General features: G+C 42.6%; 1 long non-coding RNA gene across 1 annotated transcript; it reads left to right on the plus strand.

Moving 5' to 3' along the window:
* Nucleotides 1-1411: 1411 nt before the first annotated feature.
* LOC147901458 (uncharacterized) lies at nt 1412-1820 on the plus strand. Its single transcript, XR_015540998.1, has 2 exons — nt 1412-1494; nt 1630-1820. It is a non-coding gene; the product is annotated as an uncharacterized LOC147901458 (long non-coding RNA).
* Nucleotides 1821-11037: the final 9217 nt, after the last annotated feature.

An 11037-nucleotide genomic window follows, 5' to 3' on the forward strand; every position in this document is an offset into this window, starting at 1 on the left:
GTGCCTCGGCCTCTTTGTTCCTCATTGCTCTAGCCTCTCCCCTCAGTTACTCCCTCCCTCCTCATTGCTTTGGCCTCTCTCTATTCCTCACCACTCTGGCCTCTCACCTCCTCAACCGCTCCCTCCCTCACCCCTCTACCTCACCCCTCTTTAGTCCCTTCCCTCATAGCTCAGCCCCCCCTTCCTCCATAGCTAGAGTTTCAACCCTACCCTCTTTCTTTTCTTCCCCCTTTGTCCCTCTGCTCACCCTTGCCTTTCTCACCCGTCTTTCTTTTCTTCCCCTTCTCTTCCTCCCCCTTCCGACCTCTCTTCTCCCTCCCCTCTCTCCCTTTCTCACTTGTCGCTTTGTCGTGGACCACATGCAATAACACCAATACCGGCGGATCATAGCTCAAGTATCCAAGCCGACTGGGAAGTCGCACAGAAGGGGAAAGGGCCAAGGAGGTGAGAGTTGAGAGAAGGGAGGCTGAGTGCACTGGTGAATGGCAACCAAGGGAGGCAACGAGCAATGATGGCAACATATCAAGTAATAAGCTCTCGAAGAGCACGTCTTGACATTTCCACCGATGTGAAGTTTAATCACTATGCATCTTAGCTTATCTGTAATGAGGCCTCTCCTTTTCACCCCTAAACCCCCCCTTCGAGAACAACTAATGATATTAGCCACTTTTTGGCCTACTGTTAGGTAGCCTTAGTGAAGGTTCAACTTTTGAGATGCCAAAAATAATTTCTAGCATTTTATATATGCATTTTTTTTGTAAATTCAGTGATTGGTAGAGTATCTCTTTCAAATTTGGGTGTGATTTTTGGCCTGCCCCTTTGGGTAGCCTATGTAGTCATTCATATTCTGCAAAGCAGAAATTAGTTAGGGAATTCTTCTAATTTTTGCATTTTTCATAGCATGGGAACAAGCTTGTTTGAAGACTGTTGGCTTTTTGCACATGGGTGTTTTAAATTTACCTGCTGCAAAGTGGTAGTTGACGGCGTGATAATGTGTGCGGGTCATTATTGTATGGTTGGGAATTTGCATGGATTGGAATGGCTGCATCTCAAAACGTTATTTTGGCCTGTTGCATGGTTGGAATTGCTGTCATCGCGATTTGATTCTGCGTTTCCTGGCTACAGGTTTTATGAGTAATGAAGACTTGGAGATTATGGGTGACTATGGCGACTAGATTCGTGTACCAGTAGGTCAGTTTTTTGGAGGTTTTGTAGGAAATAATTTGTTGCAGAGGAATTGGAGGAACTTTGGACAAGTTTTGTCTTCTCTAATTGAATTATGTGCACATGTTATGTGCGTGGCATAATCAGTAGTACCTCATGATAGAGGAAAGTTTTTCTGCACCGAATGATTGCTCACCTTATTCAAGAGGTAGTACAGCATGCAAGCTTCATTCGTTCTTGTCTTGTCTTCAAGATTTGCACTACTGATAATGGCCGGGCTACAAGCTTCCTCTTATTACATGGAGACTAGTAGTGGAGCATTTGAAAAAGGTGATCGAGCAGTCTGCAGAGGGCTTTCCTTACTTCCTTCGTATCCTTCTGAACTTGTTTGGTTTAACGGTTTTCAGATGTATTCGAAGCATTATTGTTGTGCATGTCTATGTAAGTATCGATTTGCTTTTGTAGGCCTTCCCAAAATATGCCCTGAAGTTCTTGAAGCACCTATCACGCCACTCTCTATGACGGCGCATGCTGTAGAAGAAATCAAGAAATTTGAAGAGAAGTTTGCGCCAGCAGTCGGTTCGTCTGCAATCCAAAGTAATTGGTTATGGACATAGCATTGCGTTTGTTTTCATATCTCTGTGTTTTCGTAATCCTCATGCAGTTTTTGGGATTGGCAAAACACTTTATGTAACTTTGCCTGGTTCTTTTATTCCGTCCTGGGATTCGTTTACTTTGGACTTCTGCCACAATTTCTTCAGCATTTTGTTAACAATGGTTCTCTAAATGTAGTTTGATATTGGTTCTTTACTTATTTATGGTAATCGAGCAGCGATTGCCTGTAGGACATATGGTGAATGGAATATAGACTGTCACTGTTGTTTGTTGTATCTTCAAGTGCCCCATCCCATTTTGCATGTTCTTGCATGAAGAATAGTCCATCTCCACCTCGTGCATTCTCGAGCCTGTTGGTTGCCATAAGCACAACTAGACCCCCCAAAGAAAATTTGCTCAAAAGTTCTTCTATCAAGAAAATGCCAAGGCGGTCGCTCAAGAACTCTTTCCGAGAAGTTGTAGCAGAGGCATATGCTTAGGGTACAAATTGTTTTATTCTCTTTGTTTTTTGATCCACCTAGAAAATTAAGTAGCATTGACTCCACATTTTTCTTTGCTTGCCCTCAGTGAAAAAACAAGGACTATGTTACTTTTACGTGTAAAATTAGTGTTGAGATCGATCGTACGAGCAAACGTAAGCGCATGCAATCAATCATGAGGAAGTCGATGCTCTCAAATGGTGCTATGGTTGATGTCATCAATATTGACTTTGATTAAATGCTTGCATGAGTTTGTGGCACGCATGCTATTCTAAGTTGACTTAACGTTTTTGATTTAGGGGGGATTTAGGCATGGATTGCAATTATGTCGAGATGATATATTCTACTTGGGAAACAAATCACTTTTTTTGCCATTTATTTGAATACAATTGACATAAGGTTTGGATTGCAATTATGTTGATATGAAATTTAACATGACAAACATTATTTGAAAGAAAAATTGAAAGAACATTAAAATAAAACCTATTCATCTCATAATGCAATGTTCGAATTATTATTTTTTGCTTGAATAGTAAAGGAGCTTTATTATTACTATTGACTTACTTCTTAACAACAATTGCTTGGTAATTCTACTTTCATGTGTAATGAAGTAATGATATTCTTTAAGCATTTAACTTTGTGGAAAGAACTATTGGTAATAACACTCTCCCTTCACTCGTGGAATCTAAAATTTTCAAAATTGCTATTGCCAGTGAGTAGGCAAATCATTTCCAAGAAAGACAATAAAATTCACATAAATTTAGTGAAGGCAAGCAATTGCAAGTAGCTACACTTAATTTTCCATCCTCCTCTAAAGCCTTGATTCCATCAAAGAAAAACTTTGTAGGTGGGGGAAATTCATTGGTGCACCTAAACATAACTCAGCTATTAGAGTGCGCCCCACATTGCTTTATTTTTTAGGGGAAATTGCTTGCCAAGTATGGTACATGGGAAGTAGCAAGCTAAGGGTGTCCACTGTTTGTTCACTCCCCAATCCTTAGGAGGTGGAAAAACAAGCTTTTTAGCACACAAAAATGCAAATCTCACCTACTTCCCTATGGATCTAGTCTTTGAAGTCTTCAGATACAACATCACACATGCTATTGTGCACACAATGGTATAGTCTGATCGAAAATTCAATGCACACACAAAAAATTTCTTTGTGTCACACGGCATGGTTCCAGGGCGGTCACACCTTTGTCACGAACAGAGAGTGTCATATTAAATTCTAAATTTCTCACTTATTTTAGATTAAATGTTATTGAAACTTTGTAGGTGGTCTCTTTACATTATATAGAGCTTAACTTGATTTATTATAATTATTTGAATGATTTATCTAATTATAAATAATTATTTATAATAAATAAAGTCATAAAATACATGCATTTTAGTAGCACACCACATTTTTTTAGTATTTTGAATAATTAAGCAAATCCAACTCGGTGGAAGGTTAGTAGGCACATAAGGGTGTGTGGTTCAATCATCAAATCCCAAATCCAACGGTTAGATTTAGGAAGATTGAAGTTCAATTTTTACTTTTACTCCTTAGAGAATCGACAAAGAATATTAAAAATAAATCTAGTAATTCTCAAACATGACCAAACATTTCAAAAATGTCAATATTTTTAGTCCTCTGCATGATGAATAAGGGAAAAAAATTTTGGTTAAATTTGATAAGGAAAACGTACAATATGGCCTCCAAGAGTGAAATCTCCCTTTTGTGGGGGAAAAAGGGCCACCCAAGCCTAATACCAAGACAAGGTAGGCTTGGTATTAGGCTTGGTGAGGTAGGCTAGGAGCATCACCGACCCTAGTGGCAAGCCTTTGGAGTGTGCATGCTGCTCATGTGGAAGGCTAAGTCATCTATTTTTGCCTTGCAACCATGCCATGTTGTTAGACCGCATGGTGCCATGTCATCAAGGAGATGTGACATCACTCCTTGCCATGTCACCTTAGATTACCACACGTGCTGCCACATCAGCCACATGTGCCACCTCATCATTCCACATCATAGGAACTCTTGGAGCCATGTCATCACACCTTGCCACCTTGGCATACCTCGTCAACATTGCCACGTCACCAATCCCTCCACCTCAATTTACCATGTCAATCTACCACCTCATGAATGCCAACTCATCATGCCACATCATATTTCTACATCATGGAAGAGACTCATATATTCCACACCATATTGCCACATCGTCACCATGCATAGTGCCACATCAGCCACATGTATACACATCATGATGATGGCGAGCCACATTATCAACATGCATGGTAAGTTATACATGCATGTGATTTGAGTGCGTGAGGCATAGAATACCATGATCGAGGTTTATGACCACGATGTGCGTGAGGCATAGAATACCATGATCGAGGTATTTGGAGGTATTTGGAAATGGCAAAATAATCAAATGACAAATCAAATTGTCATGGTTTATGACCACGATCGAGGTATTTGGAGGTATCCAAAGGTGGCAAAATAATCAAATTGTCATGGTTTATGACCACGATCGAGGTATTTGGAGATATTTGGAAGTGGCAAAATAATCAAATTATCATGGTTTATCACATAGGTTATTCTCAAATTGCATTAACGAAAATATTAATCAAGATAGGCACATATGTTATGTGAATATTAAACTGAAATAAAATCAAATGATGCAAATATTCAAAATTAACATTGGATTCCATGTATATATAATGTGATTAAAATCAACTTATTTTAGTAGACCACAAAAATTAGTTTCAAAACAAAATCAAACGTAATTTTAGTAGCCAATTATTTTCAATCTTAGCACCTTCTCCACCAATAATAATCAAGAGCAATCTAGTGGATGAGTAAGAGTAACAATCTAGTGGATGAGTTAAGGCTCTTTATAAGACACCATGTTTTGGTTCATTTCACCCATTCTTAGCCATTATTGCCTCCCCATCACTTTGTCACACCTTCCATCCTACTTTCATTGAGAATGGGTTCTCAAAGCCGTAGAGCTAGTAGACGTGAAAGAAGTAGGAACCCCCCCCAAATCTCATTGACGAGGAGCCAGCACGCCATCGAAGCTTCTTTCAGAGGAGTGCACGGTTGGGAGGCAGCGCCATCTATTGTATCAGTTCTACAGTAATCAAATTTTTGATTCTCCATACTATCTTATTTTCTCTCTTGCGTACGAGGTCTTGTTATCTGTTGAGCACAAACGTTGTATTATTTTCTTACATGGTATCAGAGCCTGGACTCTAGCAAGAAGATTTGGTAGTGTGTTTCTGTTTTCGAGCAGATTGTGATAGATGGCCTAGCCCGCAAGACTACGAATCCCACCGTTCGGTGAAAGCGGAAAGTTGGACGGCTCTATCCACTCTAGAAGTTCAAGATGAAGACCACCCTAAGCACATACGAGCTTTGGGACACTACTACTCGGATGGACATGAGGCCAGTTGCGAGAATGGATCCAGCCAATGCAGGACAACAGATAGTACCAACTGCGGATGAGATTCTCGTGTGGACAAGAAGAAATGCAAATGCGTTGTGTTCTATTGTATGCAGTGTTAGTGATTCCGTCATGGCGTTAATTCAACATGTCACCACAGTGGAGGAGGCATGGATGGTCTTGAAAAATCAGTACGAGACCACGAATCAGATGCAGATTCAGAATCTGGAGACTCAACTCGCGAACGAGAAGTTGTCTGAGTCTAAAGTGGCAGAGAAGTCCATCACCAGGGTGAAGAATCTACGCGCGATAAGATGACTGTGATTGGCATCACCATCACCAGTGAGAATCTAGCATGAAGGTGCATACGGATTCTCCCACCAAAGTACGACGGTCTTGTTACGGTGCTGAATACGCATAACAGAAATCCACCCCTCAACTTTGAGGATTTCAACGCGATGCTTCTAGAGGAGGAGATGCATCAAAAGACGAGGATAGGAGAAGATTCAGCTTTTTGGACCGGATCAAAGAAAGGTAAGGGTAAGGACTCTGGTAACCCATCTTCTTCTAATTATAAAAAGAGAAAGAAGAAGATCAAGTGCTTCTATTGCAATAAGGCAGGGTACAAGCAGAATGAGTACCGAAAGAAGATTGTAGATGAGAAGAACGGAGTAAAGAAAGAGTCTAGCAACAGCACACAGGCAGTACCAGTAGAGCTGTTCGTCGCAATTGAGGAGATTTGCACAGAGGCAGTTCATGTACCTGCGGATGAACCGTGGATCATTGACAGCGGCGCATCGCGCCACATGACTAGTCGAAAGAATTGGTATATCTCTCTACAGCAGGTAGGGAATGACATCCTAGAAGCAGTCGGCAATGATGCAAAATGTCCAGCAAAAGGAAAAGGTACGATTGCTCTCAAGTCAGATGAAGTTGTAAAACAGTTGTCCGATGTTCTTTATGTGCCAGATATCAAGAGGAACTTGTCCATTTCTGCGATCATGGATCGGGATCTCAAAGTTCAATTCGATAAGAATGGTTCACAGACCCTGGATCTTCAAGGGAAGGTTGTTGGTAAAGGTACACGGCGCAACAACATTTACGAACTCTCAGCTTTCAGTGCTCGAGTGGATGTGAAGAACACTTAGCCGTGGCATGAGAGGTTTGGTCATCTAAACCTTAGTTCTTTGAAGGAGATGCATAAAAGTGGAATGATTGCAGATCTACCAGAAATTTCAGATCTGCCCGATGTATGTGAAGCTTGCATGATGGGCAAGCAGCATTGGGAGCCCTTTCCTAAAGAGGCCAGCAGGGCAAAGGCTCCTCTAGAGCTCGTTCACACCGACCTCTGCGGAAAGATGGAGATGGAAGCTTTAGGTGGTTCCTACTACTTCATGACGCTGATCGACGACTACAGTAGAAGGATATGGATATACTTCCTGAAGACTAAAGACGAGGCTTTTAGTAGGTTCAAGGAATGGCATGTAATGGTCGAGAAAGAAACGGGCAGGAAGGTGAAGAAGTTGAGATCAGACAGAGGTCGAGAGTTTACATCAACTGAATTCGAAAGTTACTGCAAAAGTCACGGAATCAAGAGGCAGAAATCCCTGCCACATACATCACAGCAAAATGGAGTAGCAGAACGCAAGATGCGCGTCAGCTATGAAATGGGCCGGAGTATGATGAAAGGGAAAGATTTGCCTAGACTTTATGGGCTGAAGCATGTAACACTGTAGTTTACATCCTGAATCATAGCTACACGAAGGCTGTGAATGGGATGACTCCACTGCAAGCCTTTTCTGGTAAGAAACCTTCAGCTGCACATTTCAGAGTTTTTGGATGTAACTGTTTTATGCATGCTCCTGATGCTACTAGGACCAAATGGAAATTGAAGAGCCGGAAGTGTATTTTTTTGGGCTACAGTGAAGAGGCGAAGGGTTACCGTCTCTATAACCCTGTTACCAAGAAGGTAATTGTAAGTTGCGATGTGGTCTTCTCAGAACAGCCGCATCAATTAGAGGAGGATGCTTCCTTTCCAGACAACCAGGACCAAGATATCCATCCAGTACTACCACCAATAGCAGACCGAACTCCCCCAATGGTGCTTGGGAGGATTCAAGACAAAGAAGATGAAGAAGAGCCTGCAGAACCACAATGGCAACGGCCATTCTCGAAGTGGGTAAAGCAGCTTTTGGACGGTAGAGAACCTCCAGCCATTGAGGAGGAACCATCCAAATACCGCCGGTCCAAGAGATTAGAGGAGCAAAGAAGGGCGCGCGAACACTTGGTCAACTATGCTTTGATGACAGAAGTGATTCGTGCTGATGAACCCAAGTGTCTTGAAAAGGCATAGGGCGATGATAGGTGGATGGAGGCTATGCAGTCAGAGTATGGCTCCATAATGAAGAATAACACTTGGGACCTTGTGGATCGACCACCAAAACGCAAGGTAATCGGAACCAAGTGGGTGTACAAGACCAAGTACAAGTTCGACGGCACATTGGATAAGTACAAGGCTCGGCTCATGGTAAAGGATTTGCACAGGTACATGGTTTTGATTATCAAGATACTTTTGCTCCCACAGCTCGACTAACCACAATCCGCAGTGTTTTGGCTTTAGTTGCCCAGGGAAGTTGGCTCATGTTTCAGATGGATGTAAAATCTACCTTTCTGAATGGAGATCTCAAGGAGGAGGTATACGTGGAACAACCACCAGGTTTTGAGATCCCCAGTTCAGAAGGTAAAGTCTGCAAACTAAAGAAGGCACTTTACAGGCTGAAACAGGCCCCACGAGCATAGTACCAACGAATTGATGCCTACTTTTTGCAAAACGGGTTCAGGAGGAGCCCATCTAATGCAAATTTGTATATCTTCAGAGAAGGAGGCAGGTGTATGATTGTGGTCCTTTATGTGGACGACCTTGTCATAACAGGGAACCATGAAGAGAAGATCTCGCAGATGAAGCATTTGCTAGGAAGAGAGTTTGAAATGATAGACCTTGGACTGATGCATTTCTGTTTGGGGATTGAAGTTTGGTAGGAGTCAAAACAGATCTTCATTTCATAGCTGAAGTATGCTGGAGAGATACTGAAGGCATTTGGCATGGCTGAGTGCAAGACAGTTAGTACCCCTATGGAGGTTGACGCGAAGCTCTCAAATGAGGATTCATCACCACCGATGGACAAAGCGAAGTATAGAAGGCTTGTGGGCAGCTTGATTTACCTGTGCAACACACGGCCGGACATCAGTTTTGCGACTGGTGTACTAAGCAGGTTTTCCAATAAGCCCCGGGAGAACCATTGGAGGGCAAGGATGCGGGTGCTGAAATACATCAAAGGCACACTTGATTATGGCATCACCTATACCAAGGGCAACATCTTGACCGAATTCTGTGACTCGGATTGGGCAGGAGACGTGGGCAGCAGGAGATAAGTGACAAGGTACTGTTTCTCACTTGGATCTGGAGTTGTGTCATGGGTCAGCAAGAAGCAACCCACAGTTGCTCTTTCTTCTACCAAGGCCGAGTACAAATCTGCATGCTTTGCTTCTTGCGAGGTAGTGTGGTTGAGGAGGATTTTGGGGGACATGGGTGCATTGTAGAACAAGCCTATGCAGTTATCATGTGACAATCAGAGCTGCATGGCGATTGCAAAGAACCCGGTGTTCCACGCTCGCACAAAACACATTGAGATTCAATATCACTTTGTACGCAAGCTCATCATGGATGGAGAGGTCGACTTGGTGTACTGTCCGACTACAAAGAATGTTGCGGACATCTTCACGAAGGCTCTTGGAAGAGACTTGCTAGAGAGGCATCTTCATCGACTTGGCATTGGGCCGAAAAAGTAAGTTCACTTGCCGGTGGACATTGAGGGGGGGTGTTAGATATCAATGCTCCACTCTCGTGTAACTACGCGGGAACCAGCTAACTCTACTTGTAAACCCCCCATATGAGGAGAAGGCATTTGAGTAGCTCGGTTATCCTAGTTTGGACACCAAATGGGGGCCATGTGTGGCCTGATGGCTGGACGGCTTCAGATAGAGTTGGCACACCACCAACTAGGCTACATGCAAGTGCGGGAAGGCATCCCTTGACTGACCGCACTGAGGGTAGATGGAGCATTTCTCGAGGAAGCCCACTCTCGGGTTGCAAGGCCCGTTTGGAGCCTCAGATGATCTCGGATGGCTCTAGGCCGAATGGCGACCGTAGGTTAGTTCCTCTGTTTTGCACACCGGTTCTATCGTATGGTCGATGGCCTATTTCGAGACCGACCCCTAGTCGACCGTTTTGGGCAGACTAGGTCAGTCACCCAATTGAGCCTAACCGACTACGACTAGTGGCTATATCAGAGCAAGCCCATGAAGCCCATTTCATCACTGGCTACAGCAACCCTGATTCCTTGGCATCGAGCCTCCGTCTTCTACTGTTTCCAGCACGCCATCGAAGCTTCTTTCACAGGAGCGCACGGTTGGGAGGCAGCGCCATCTATTGTATCAGTTTTACAGTAATCAAATTTTTGATTCTCCATACTATCTTGTTTTGAGCACAGACGTTGTATTATTTTCTTACACAATACCCATCTATCAATTTGAGATGAATCTATTTTTCTATGAGTTTCTGCAGTTGATTTCTAACTACTTTCATGTTTGTGATGTAGTCTTGTAGCAAATCTCCCTTGTCCATCTTCATGTTGTGAAGCTCAATCTCGAGGTCAAGTATTCAAGCTCTATTGTTCACCTCAAGCATTTCCATGAGCACCTTCCACATGTGGAAGGGTAGTGTTTGTAATAGTAAAATGATGATCGCCAAGGCTCATCTTGCACTACCCAACCCTAGGCTATAATAGGAGCTACTTTATAATCGCCACTTCAATAGTGTTCTTGCTCTCCTTGGGTCTAAACTCTAGTCCAATAGTAATTTGCTAGACTCCCCTTACAGCAAGGTGAAGTCGAACCCTCATCTCCCAAACTAGATAGTTGGACCCATCAAGCTTTCAATATTCCCAAAGTTGGGGATTGGCAACTAGAGCATCTATCTTTTGAGTTAGTGAACTCTAGTACTTGAGTGAACATTGAGCTTCCTTAATTTGAGAGAAACTCCTCTTTTTAGTGTCAATTAGACTACCAAGGCTCTTATATTATGTAAAAAATGCACCAAATATGCTCTTGTATCATGTTGGAGAATTTGTCCAACTATTCTTTCAGCTACACAATGGAAAACTTTTTGCCATGGGACTTTTGATCTAGAAATCCTCTCTTTGGTTCTAAACTTGATTGCTACTAAAATCAATGGAACAATGCACACTAAGGAGGAATGCCTGATCCATCAACCAAAGATATACTAGTTCATT

The sequence above is a fragment of the Dipteris shenzhenensis genome, chromosome 5 (assembly GCF_047967505.1).
Source record: "Dipteris shenzhenensis isolate YYH24624 ecotype China chromosome 5, Dip_SZ_1.0, whole genome shotgun sequence".
Taxonomy (NCBI): domain Eukaryota; kingdom Viridiplantae; phylum Streptophyta; class Polypodiopsida; order Gleicheniales; family Dipteridaceae; genus Dipteris; species Dipteris shenzhenensis.